Consider the following 13,499-nt stretch of genomic DNA (forward strand, 5'->3'; position numbering starts at 1 on the left):
ATTGTTTTTTTGGTTAGGGGTTTTTGAAGCTCGAAATCGAGTAGGCAATGAATAAAGCATAAATGGCAATTTTCATCATCATCTTTTAATCGCATATATTATTTTACCTGCTTTTACCGGCATTGCATTATTATTATGTATGCTTCTTCGAAAACAGACGTGTTTTTAAAAGGTTGACTTGCTTTTACCAGTATTGCTTTATTATTATGTATGCTTCTTTGAAACAAATGCGTTTTTTAAAGGTTGACGTAGAATTACATCATAGCTGTTATTTCATTTCAAAATCGGTCGAACTCCAAAACTTTGTTTGCCAGCTAGGAAAATTGAAAATGAAAGTTTAAAAAAATTATCATTATATATATATATATATATATATATATATATATATATATATATATATATATATATATATATATATATATATATATATATATATATATATAAAGAGAGAGAGAGAGAGAGAGACCGATAGAGAAGTCTCGTGATTGTTTCAAACCGGTTTAAATTGGTTAATGACTTGAATTACTTAAGATAAATAATGACTTAAAAATAATAATGTTCTCACATGATAACTTGAAATTTGTAATCATAAATTTCATTTTTTTTTTTTGTTTGTTTGTTTGCTCGCCAACAAATGTCTTTTCAAGCTTATGAATCATACCCTGTTTAACTCGGTTACGTTAACTTTTCATTTCAGAAAAAAAGCAGAATTATTTTGGTGCTGACCTCGTGATTTTTTATTGACATGATTTCTAGTGGTACTATTGTAATTTTCTATCACGTCTCCTGACAAGGATAATAAAGACTTCCTTCCTAAATCTCCTCGTCACATTGGCAGGAGGATGAATGACCTTCGATGCTATTCTGAACATGCAGTACAAGAATCACATACATATGGGATTAGGTTTCGAAACTATAATCCTCCTTTCGCAAATTCGAGATTTTACCATTGGTCATCTCGACGCTATCCAAAACTACGCTTTAGATCCAATAACTCTTTATATATCGACATTGAAGATCCTGATAACTCTCCCATGCAGCTGTTTCCTACTTTGTTGATTCATTTATAGTTTATTATAATTTATATTCATTCATTCATAATTCATTTATTATGCTTTGTACTAAATATCCATGCTGCACTGGTGTCCATAAATTAAGGAACAGCAAAATATGCATATATGTAGATATAGAACACATACAAAAATATATATAAATGTAGATGTAAAACACAAACAAATCTAAACCATGAATATAGGGCAAAAATTTTAAACAAATGTTCAGGAAAAAAATGTTTAAAAAATAAATGTTCAGGAAAAAAAAAATGTTTAAAAAATAAATGTTCAGGGATTTTTAAAAAAAATGAATGTTTAGGAATATACAGTAAATAAAAGAATGAAAGAAAACATGCCAATCTATGAATTTTAAAAGGATAGGTAAAATTCTCATTAGATTCCAATTACAGTTTCTTGTATGAAATCATAATAAATTATGCGTCCACCCGTTTCTCTGAAGCATGTATAACATCACTTACTTACACTCGAATAAATTACCCAAGAGGATTGGAAGGAATCTCTGCCATTCCTGCCTAAGCACTACAACAAAAATGTGTTTATTAAATGGTAGCAAACTGCAAGTTGTCATGTGTCTTAAAAGGGCATCTTGTGCATGTTCTATGAGATAAATGTCGGGTAAGCATGAAACCATTCCATTAAATGCAATTCTTCACTTTTGGAAGGACAGTCAACACTCGCCGCTCGATGACAGTGTGCATTATCATCCAAAAGGAAGAAATGAGTTTCAATAAAACAATTAAATTTGAGAACATAAGGCGTTTATATCATGGGACTGAATAACATCTTGGTTGAACCATACACGAGGTTCTATAATATACTGATAATAAATCTCTGCATTCACAGTTCTTGTTCTCAAAACGTTAAACTGCATAAGCGGATCACCATTATATACCTGCCGGATCATTACATTCATCTCTGTAATGTTGAATTTTGAAGATGCTGTCTTAAGAATTCGAAGTTCCTGACCCAAATGTAATGTCTTCTTCTTGTGCACAACCGACCAATCCACCACTGCTGAACGAAGCAGTATAGCCATGATTTTTTACTGACCGACTGCTATCTTTATCATAATCCGTCCATATCATTGGCTTATTCACCAAACTGGCATCTTCTTCGAGGCGATTGGCCCCCAGCCATAAAGTGGTCAATTTCTGACCTTCCTTTTCTTCTTCCTCTGCACCAATCATCCTTTTAACAAGGAGCAGGCCGCCAGTTTGAAAAAAATTTCACAAAATTCTCTATATCCCTTCAAATATGTGTGTATCCCTTGGCCATAACCAAAGAAAGGCAAACACTTTTAATGGCTGGCAAAAAAGGTCAATTTCAAATATGATATTTTTCAGTTTTTAAAATTTTCTGGCACCATTAAAACCATGCTTAAATCATTATTTTCAATTTTTAGATTATTTCTTAGTTTCGAGACTTCTATGCATTCTTTTTAAATAATGGTAAACTGCACCAATTCCTCCGCATATGAAATTATTTTCCCGTATTCTTCCAAATCTTCGGAAGTTTCCAAATCTAATGTCTAATGGCTACTGAGATACACACCTAATGTTGTAAACAAAATCTACTTCATCTGTGAACAGCGTATTTGTTTACTTTCTTACGTCTTCTTTTTGTTGGAAATATTCGACAGAATGCATCTAATAGCTTTATGGGCAAACAAACTAAGAAATTTTAATCTTCTGGTTTGGTTTGGTTTGTGTTGGTTTCTGGCGCAAGAGCCATGCTTGGCTATGCTGCGCCAATCAAATGGTAAAATTATACAAAGGTTTATAAAACATTCATTTGTTAAAAACAAGATCAGGTTTAATCTTCTGATCGTTGTTTGGAATGATTCTTTGGTGCTTATGCTTGTCTATATCTCCTGCACCAATTTGATAGAAATTAAACAGCTATGTCATTTGGTCTTTCTCAGTGTATAACGATCTTCATTTGAAGAGCTTGGCTAGTCTATAGTATCAAATAACTTTTCAACAACTGTCCAATAATATTTTTCGAGATTCTGAATTCATTAGAAATATTTTTAATTGCATAGACTTCTTCCAATTTGTCTACTCTGTTCTTACGTATAGAATCGTCTACATGTGTTCTTTGATTTGTATTAGTTGCTGTAGAATTTTAAAAATATCACTTGGAAAGATAGTAAAAGAAAGTCTCGGTTTGCCTCATAATTCGTTATTCGTTTGCATATTGTTATATCTATAATATCTATAGAAATGTTACAGATAACGAGAAAAACATATATAGTCTGTATAAAGTCTACAAAATATTATTTTTTTCATTGGATCGCTTCATTTTTATAATTCATTATGTTTTTCTTGTTTCTAATATATTTCAAACTATTTACATAATCATCAATCAATCAATAACATATATTTTACAGTAGAATATTTCCACTGGCAATTATAGCATCTTCTTTCGATAATTAACTTTTGTGGGCGAGTATTAGCAGTTTGTGCTTGTCTCTTAATTTATGGATACCAAAATATTTCCACTAGTATTCGCATCATCTTTAGATCATTCACTGTTTATATTTGTGTACGAAAATTAGCAGTTTGTGTTTGCTCTTAGTTTATGGATACCAAGATATTTTCACAAGTATTTGCATCTTTAGGTCATTCAAAATTTACATTTCTGTACGAAAATTAGCTATTTGTGTTTACCCTTAATTTATGCCCTTATTTTTCTACTAGTATTTGCATCTTCTTTAGGTCCTTCACGATTTACTATTGTGTATGAAGATTAGCATTTTATACTTGATCCTTAATTTATGGATAACAGTATATTTCCATTGGTATTTCCATATTCTTTAGGCCATTCATTATACACATTTGTGTACGGAAATTAGCAATTTGTGTTTGTCCTTAATTTAAGGATACCAAGATATTTTCACAAGTATTTGCTTTTTTTGGTAGTTCACTATCTACATTTGTGAACAAAAGTCAGAAATTTATACTTGTTCCTTAATTTGTTCCTACTAATATTTGGAGAGTCATATAATCCAACAATAGTCCTTTTATTGTTGCATGTTTTAGTTGTTTATTTTATATCAAAAATTAAGAATCCATCCACTTGAGTAAATTTCCAATAATTTCTACCCTTCTCTGATGATAAGAAAAAAAAATTCAGCTCAGTAGGATTTAGAATTTTATAAATATCACTTGAAAAGATACTAGATGAAAGTTTCAGTTTGCCTCAAAATTCATTGTTTGGAAGCATATGGTTATATTTATCACACCTTCAGAACGAATTGAATCACACAAGAATAAAGTGGTATTCTTTCTTCAATTGGAAAGAGAAGAGTCAGAAATTGATAACAGAAATTTTATAACATGGATAGCATTTTTATTTAAATTGAGACGTTTATAATCTCAAGAGTGTCACATTCAATCCACTACTTATTCTATCTTTCTTCTCGCATTATTATTAATGTATTGAAAAAAATGAATATGTAGGCTCCATCATAGTCGTGATTCCATAGTTACCTTCTAAATCATTACAAATAGACATATACTTCCAAATGAAAAAATAAAAGCGGGATCTTGAGGATGATCTTAAATTAAACTTAGATCATTTGTTATGAGACAGCATTACTACCGATTTTTAGATTAAATAATTTGCTTAGATGAGATTTAATATATCTTATTTTTTAACCATTCTATTTAACCTTACACAGGCTATAAATCCGGAACATCTCTAAAAAGATTTTTTTAGTTTTATTATGATAAACTGATTACGTAAATAACCAGTCGAAGTGGTGTCCCCAAAATTTGCTCGCATACTCTCAAATAAACTTGCCATGCCAGAGAACGCCTTAGATAGCATTTGAGTAAAATATTTACAAAATATAACTTTGGTCTGAATTTAGCACTTTTACTGAATCTATCGTGTCATCCTTGGCGAGTTATTTGGCGATTAATCCCTACCATGCGGTTAATAGCATCCAAAAACCAAATTTGTGTTTTAATCACGTTTTTTCCCACCGACTGAAACAAACATTTGACACAAAGCTATATTTATAGTCACCAAATCTCTTAAGGAAGTTGATATAAAGTCAATGCCTTTTTACGCGATCGCGTTTAAATGTTTCTAAAAGTTTAGACCAATAAACGGTCAGCCTCTTGTTGAATCTGGCTCAAAATTTGATAGATTTAAACACTGTAGATGTTATAACTGTGTGCCAAAATTTTACTCCTCTGGCTCTCTTCGTTTTGTACTTATCGTGTTAGCTTATATTCGAATAGCTGAATGGACAGATTTCCTCTGAACAAATTTTGCTCAAAATTTGAGAGAAATCTACAAATTTGGTATAAAGACCATATTCGAATTCCGTCCATTTAGCTCAAAGTGTTTTTGAGCTATCTTTGTCACAGACAAACAGACAGAAATTTTCCAAAAATATGTTTTTAGAATTCAGGGAGAACTAATATGCAAAATTTCGAGTTCGAATTTTTTGACGATTAAGATACTACGTATAAGATAAAGTAAAAATGCATCAAACTTACAATAAGAAGTAAATTAAGCTATGAAATTAGGTATGATAAATTTAAAAGCACCCAGGACAAACAGGAAATATACTAAATACAGAACACCAAAGATAAAAATATAATTTTCACCGGAAAATACATTAATCTCTTGATTTTAAAGAAATTAAAATAATTTGCCTGTATTTTTACAAAAAATATATATATAACTGAATATAAGTGCTAATAACTGAAAATAAGTGCTTAATTAAACTAAATTTTGAATTTTATTTTGCATTTGATGGAATGGCCTCGCTGAGGATCATCACACACACAAAAAAAAAATATTGGAATTTATGATCTTATTAATAGTGTTTGTTAAAAATATTTAGCTTATTAATAACATTAATTAATTTATTAGTGACAATTGTTTTGTTGGAAAACAAATTTAAAAAATCAACAGCAGCATTTAAATATTCAATACATTAAAATAAAATTGAAACTTGCCTTAAATTATTACTAGGCAGATTCGAATTCGAAGAAAAAACGCCTGCATCCATAATATTTATCATCTACTAGAAATAAAAATTGCATTTTAATTAAATGTTTTCAATTCAAAATGCTGAAGCTTTAACATAACAATATTTGAAACATTAGGAAACCAATACAAACAGGTCCTTTCCACTAAGGAAATTCATCTTGAGGTGAATCATAAAATATTTGCAAATAATCAGTGTTTAGAAATGGTACTTGCTTTATGCACAATATAATCAGAATAAACAAGAGACTACATATCAATATTCATTAAAATTTCTTGGTGAAAAGCATTCATCGACAAATAGGATCCTCAGAGTTATCAAACATTTCAGAGAAGCTGTAGCTTGAAAAATTCTGTTCGATTAAGATTTTTCACTAGATCAGCTCTACGCATACTTAATGAAGATGTTCTGGAGTAAACCCTCTCTTATTCCGAAAATAGCTCACGAGAAATTTCCAAAGCTTACACCTATTCAAAATCTCAAATATGAAGAATTTTTTGCGGATATGAGGTATATTCATATTGCCAGATACTGCGACAAGAACTAATGTCATGGTACAAGGAAATGGATTTTGACTTTTATAATTTTATTTTAAACAAACAAAATGGAAAAAAATATTTTTCATTGATTTTATGGATCGATGAGTTTCAGTTTATAAATAACGGAAATATTAGCACACATATCAGATAGTTTCAAACGCCAGAAAAGTCCTCGTAACACATGACCAAATAGGCACGAAGTGATTAATTAGAAGTATCTATTTTGCAAGAAGGTGATTTCATCATGATGCACCTAAAGTTCATAAATCAATTTGACCACATACTTTCTAACAGATTCAGACATATCATCATGGATTTCGGATTCAGACATGACATATCATCATTGGATATAAAGATCCTTGTAAGTGGCTTCCTAGATCGCCGTTTGTAAATCCATTGGAATAGTTCTTTGCTATAAAAAATATCTAAGAACGAAAATCCACTGATAACGCAGATTTGATAAGTCGCGTTATTATGGTACAAATCTCTTTTATCAACATTGTTGTGTAATGTAAAGAAATTTGCTTATCATCTGCAGTTTTGTATTTCAGATGAAAAAAATCATTTTGGGCAAATATTAAGGTAAAACTTCTATTTCAACTTCCTAAATTCCTTTTATTGTAATCACGATTTACAAAATATTTTATTTTGTGATGAAATAATTCTCCTCTTTCCATCATGTGGATGTTTGGTTAATGATCTATGTTATTTTTTCGTTATTTTTTGAGTGCAAATGAAACATGTTTGTTTTAAGTTTTCCAATTGATTGCTTAAACAAACAAAAAAAAAAATCAAAATGATTTTTTTAATGAAGTTGAAACATTAATTTTTTTTTTTTTTAATTTCTAACTTATATAAGCTCTATTACTATTATTATAGTGGATGGCGTATATAAAATGAAACATTTAATGTTTCAAATTGTAAATTTTAGCAAAAAGACCTTCAGACTCGGATTAAATTTTAAATAAGTTTTTTTTTAACTTTCTGGTTTATATATATATTCTTAAATTTAATTTTAAGATACTGATGAATTTCTATATTTAGATTCTACATTTAGACTCTTCATATTTTAGAGTTCGAAAAAAACATTTATAAATTACATCTGTCAACAAATATGATAATTCAAAAACACATTAAGTTACAGAGATAAAATTTATGTATGGAACTAAAACTGAAATTAAACTAAACAGAACTAAAACTGAATTTATACATTTCTATTAAATTTGGAAAGAAAGACAAGTCTGTCTGTTTGCGTGAATGCGACATATTAACTTAAAAATGCAGCTGGTTGGATGACATTTGGTACTTAGTTTAATTATCAGATAGATGTGTATATATTTCAGTAAATATTAACTTGCAAATTCAAATGGCTTAAGGGATGATATAGTTTATGGATGATATATAATGCATATAGTTTTATCATCAGAAATATATATTCGTTGCATTATATTTGTTATTTATATAATATATATTTATTATTTTATACTAAATCATATCGGTCAATGTCTATCAGTCTATTGATCATATTGTCTATCGGTTATAGAATATGTGAAAGCGATACCTCTAAAGAGTAACGACTTTCATGAATGAAATTTGGTAACAAAAATTATAGAGAAATATTATATTTTGCTTCCAATCAGTTACAGCGACTGGAGGGGCAAGGGAAATATAAATGCCCTGGGTGCCGGTCTTAGGGGCTTGTTAGCCGACAGAGTTGATGCGTGAATGTAATTTTTTTAAAGAAAAACTGAAGAAATGAAGCAAAAATAATATGCTGCGGGTGGGGGCGTTTGCAGTTCTAATGCCAATAATTACCACTAAAGGGGGGGGGGTGATTATACTGTATCCGGGCACTACTGACCCTCGCTGCACCACCGAGTACAACTGAAAGACAAAAGTTTATGCTATTATTTTCAAGCGTTAACAATTGTCTTTTTGGAAATTCACATCCAGAAAGTTTCTAACATTTTCCATGAGAAATCATTAAAAAACTTCTTTTAACTATTGGTAAAGATCGTACCCTACAAAGTTATAACTCCCCTCCCCTTCCCGCAGAAAAAATTTTGGATAAAAAAACATCTTGAGTGCTCAGAGTTTTATTTTCAATGTCCTGCACATGAAAGTTGTGTGCTTCATGGTATAGTAAAGAAAATCGAATATGCATTTTTAATTCCTATTTCTCAAGTGAATGAAACAAAATTTTAAACAACTGTAATAATGAGATAACATACCAAACTTCACTTATGCAAATTTTTGCACCTTTCAATAATCTCAAGCACATTAGAACTTCGATTAGAACCTTTTTCTATCTGTTCTCATGCTGGCAATGTCATACAGCGCCATCTCGTAACTTTTTGCGGTACTTGCATTGTTGCCATAGGATGATAACCTACTGGTACCTCAAAATTTTCTCATGTTCGATCCTGCATTTGTAATTCAATTATATTTTGCTTATCTAATATATTTATTTATTTCATGTATCTCGGAAACGGCTCTAACGGTTTGGATCAAATTTTTTATCAGGCTTTTATTTTTGTGTTTATCTATATAGGTGTCTTGCCTGAAGGGGGTAAAAAATTCGATTTTACACATTGAAAAAACCTTTTTTATTACTAGCTATTATAGCCTTTTTCTATCTGCTCTCATTATCACAAGGTCATACAGTGCAATCTCGTAACTTTTTGCGGTACTTGCATTGCTGCCTTAGGATGATATTGGTACCTCAAAATTTTGTGAGATGGTGCTAATGGAAATGAGATAAGATAAGATTGAAAGATATCCATACGTAATCAGTATGTGATTCATAACTAAATATTTTCTCAGAAAAAAACACAAGTTTACAAAAAAGAGGGGAAAAAAACACTGCAGAGCAAAGCTTGATTTTCCAGATATTGTCCTTTATGTTTTGCTACCATATTTACTTGTTGTTTGGACAGACAAACATCTGAAGGAATTTCGTTCAAAATTTGATAGAAATATGCAAATATGATCTAAAGATCATATATTATATTTTATATGTCAAGCTCAAACCATTTTTGAGTTCTCATGTTTACAGACAGACCGACATGATTCCAAAAATGTGTTTTCCGCATTCGGGTAGTCTGGCATATGAAGATTCGTCAAAATCTCGAGTTCAGATTTGTTAATGGTTATAAAACATTCTCTTTTTTAATAATTGGTATGCGAGGCAGTAAAGAAAAAGTATGAGGTACGAAAGAGGACCAGTTCCTCTTAGTTTCTCCTATTAATAGTTGTGGGATTTTATCCTTTAGGCAATCTTGGATCAAGAATGAAAGTGTCAAAAAGCAAATGCTTTCTCGGTCAATTGGAAATAATTTTTACGAAGTTGGTGTTTATTTTCTTAACATTCCTTTCAAAAACATTGGGCGTTTCACAACGATGCAAAGCCTATTATGGAAAACGAAAGGCAATTTGCAATAAAATTATATTAATGTGAGTTCGCAAATTGTACAGACTAACTCTATGGCAAAGGATACCAACGTGCTCTGATTGGTCGATTTCTTTCGCACATACTGTAGCTGCTGCAACCCTGTTGCATTGTTTTGTTTTCTACGTACTTTTTTGCCTGCCATTTTTCAAAACGGAGAAATTAAATTTTCGAGAGAAATACAATTATAAAATAATTGAAATTGATGAGAATAGAGCTATTTTTCGTATTTTAGATCTTGTAAATAAAGAATTAGCACAGGTAGCAATTCTTCTGTGAAGTATTATTAAAATAAGACTTGAAAATTAAGCTTTTATTTTACGAGAAATGATCGGCCAATTTTTTAATTAAATTTTCACATTAAAATCATTACCATAAAATATTTATATGCAAATATAGTATATTTATTAAGATATTTAGTTGACATTAAACGGAATAGAAATTATTATAATTCTTATTGAATATTCATGCAAAATAAAATAATTCAAGGAGATATTTATTTATTAATTTCGTATTCAAATTATTACCATAAGATGTCTATCTGCCAATGGCCTATATTTGTTAAGATATTTAGATTCATATAGTTATTAACAATCTAATTATTAATCTTGATACTTGTTATTAAATTAATATTCATATTTATAAATATATAAGCAATTTATACATTTCTTTTGAATACATATTTCTTGCATTTCTTTAACACATATTTTAGGAATGGATTCAAGAACATCAACAAAGATCAGAAACAGTTTGGCACAGTTTTGCAAAGGTTTGAGCCAAATAAGCGATAACTACACTATTATGAGTGCAAAACATTGCCAAAAAAGATGCCAAGGCTTAAACCAATCAGAGCACGTCGGTATCCTTTGCCATAGAGTTAGTCTGTACAATTTGCGAACTCGCTATATTAATCGGATTATTAAGGTTTAGAGCAATAGAAACATGTACATCAACTTAATATAAAGATGAATGCGTGCATTAGGGATTGCAATACCGGACCAAAATTTCAATACCGGTATTCGGTATTTTTTAAATCTTAATACCGAGATACCGGTTTTAATACCGGTATTAGAAAATTTGGAAAAAGAAAGAAAACACAGGTGTTTCTTTTTTTTTATTTGCCAGTTTTGTTAGAGAGTGTAAATATCACAAAAAATAATTTGTAACTTATAAATTATAACAGTATATAATCACAAAAAAGTAAAGGAACATCTTATTTATTTAAATCACAAAAAAAGTGTAAATATCACTATTCAGTTTGTGGTACTGTTACAAATTTTTGAAATGTGATCTAAAAAAACGAAATGCATCCATTGTACTGTCATTAAGCCTGAAAAGTAATTTTGTGTAAAAATGACCAGCTGTCGAAAACGCTCTTTCGGCATCTACGCTAGTTGGTGGTACTGTTAGCAATGCGCGATATACTTTTTCCAAGTATATACCTCTAAATGCCTCATCTTCAAATAAATCGATTTCTCGTCGGATGGTTTTGGATATAGCTGATTTCTGTATTGTATTTGGTTCGTTGAAATTTTTTTATTTATTGCTCATTTTAATTTTTGTTCAAGAGACAATTCCTTTTCACTATCGACAGTAGTGACATCATAATCTTCGATAATTGAACCGGATTCTGAATGTGGATAGGTTTGTGGGAAAAAGATTTTTAGAAACTTTACTCCAACTTAATCAGATTTGAATTGGTTATTTTCTTTTCTTCTTTTCATTTTCATTTTTAAAATCATTAGAATTATGTAAATACCGTAAGACATTTTCTATTTCGGTAAGCCTTTCTTCTGTGCGATTTTTCAATTTAATATAGTTGGAATCCGAAGTTTCTATATCCACAATATTTGGATTCTTCTGTTCTTTATATTTTTGGTATAATACATCTATTACTCCTATTTGAATTCCATGTGCATAGCACAACTGCTGATTTGCACCAATCAACTTTTTTCATAATTGTTGCACCATCAGTCGTTATGGATACAATATTTTCTTTCAGGGATAATCCATGTTTCGCTCATTTAGATTTAAGCAATTAATTAAGTCATTCATTAGCTATTTAATTTCGCCCGTTAGGGAGACATAAAAACAAAAACGTATACTATTTTGCTATGTTCGCGCAATCTGAACATATAGTAGAGACCATTTTAAAAATTTCTAGTAAATACCGAAAAACCGGTATTTAAACTTCTGAATACCGGTATTACAAAATTGTACAAATGGCTCAAAATACCGGTATTCGGTATCCCGGTATACCGGTATTGCAATCCCTAGCGTGCATGTCTGCATGTTGGCATTCTACAAGCCAGGCCATTTCATTTAAAACTACCACACTTGGCACATACATAATTGGGAAGGTGGGAAAGTGAATCTCGGTATGATTTTTTTTTTTAATTTTTAGAATATTAATTAAATAAAAATTAAGCAACATTTTTTGGGTTTCCATAATAAGTTCCGAAAATATTAAAACAGAAAACTGATTTCGTATCATTTTAAAATTTAAAAAATTATCTTTTTAATTTTACTAATTTTTTGCCGTTAATTTTTTATCCCTTTTTGATTAATTTTTAATTGTTATCTTAAGCATATTTTCCTACAATACATCTCAAATAAAATGAAACCTGCTCAAGCACGTTTACCACGTAATAATATTCGAAGTTTCATAATAAATTGATCAGATTTGATGAGAAAAAAATTGCTTTCATCAAAGTATTGCCATCACGTTGACAAAAACTTAAATTAAAAAACTAAGCAGACTCTCACAACAAACACTATAAAACTATAATTTACAGCACAAATCTATATGAAATGAAATAATTATGAAATATCATATTTTCTAGGAAAATAAAGCGAGTTCGCAAATTGTACAGACTGTCTATGGCAAAGGATACCGACGTGCTCCGATTGGTTTAAGCCTTGGCATCTTTTTGGCAATGTTTTGTCTTGGCATCTTTGGCAATATATTTTTATAAAAATAAATAAAATATGTGAATCCCTCCCTTTTTTTTTACGGTTTTTATGTAATATTAATCTGGAACACATATACAGCAGAAAAGACCAAATCCTGAAACCTAAATTCTGGAAATATAAAAATTACAATTTACTGAAAATATTTTTTGTGAGTGTTTTTTCTTAATATTATTTTGATATAACTAAAAAAATTATCTACGAAATCGCATATTTCGTTAAAGCTGACATATTTATACGTTTTGGGCATTAAGTAATCATATCCCCATATGTAGTGGATGGGAAAGTAACAAACATTCAACAACAAGTTTCAATGACTGCATAAATTATCTAATAAAGGCACGAAAATCATATAAAAATAAGAATTATTTAATTGCTGCATTATATGTTGAGTCATTACTTTCATATAGTTTTTATACTTCTGTGCGTAAACAAATTAGCTACTTGTATTACTAGTATTA

Source organism: Argiope bruennichi, chromosome 8, assembly GCF_947563725.1.
Source record: "Argiope bruennichi chromosome 8, qqArgBrue1.1, whole genome shotgun sequence".
NCBI classification, from domain to species: domain Eukaryota; kingdom Metazoa; phylum Arthropoda; class Arachnida; order Araneae; family Araneidae; genus Argiope; species Argiope bruennichi.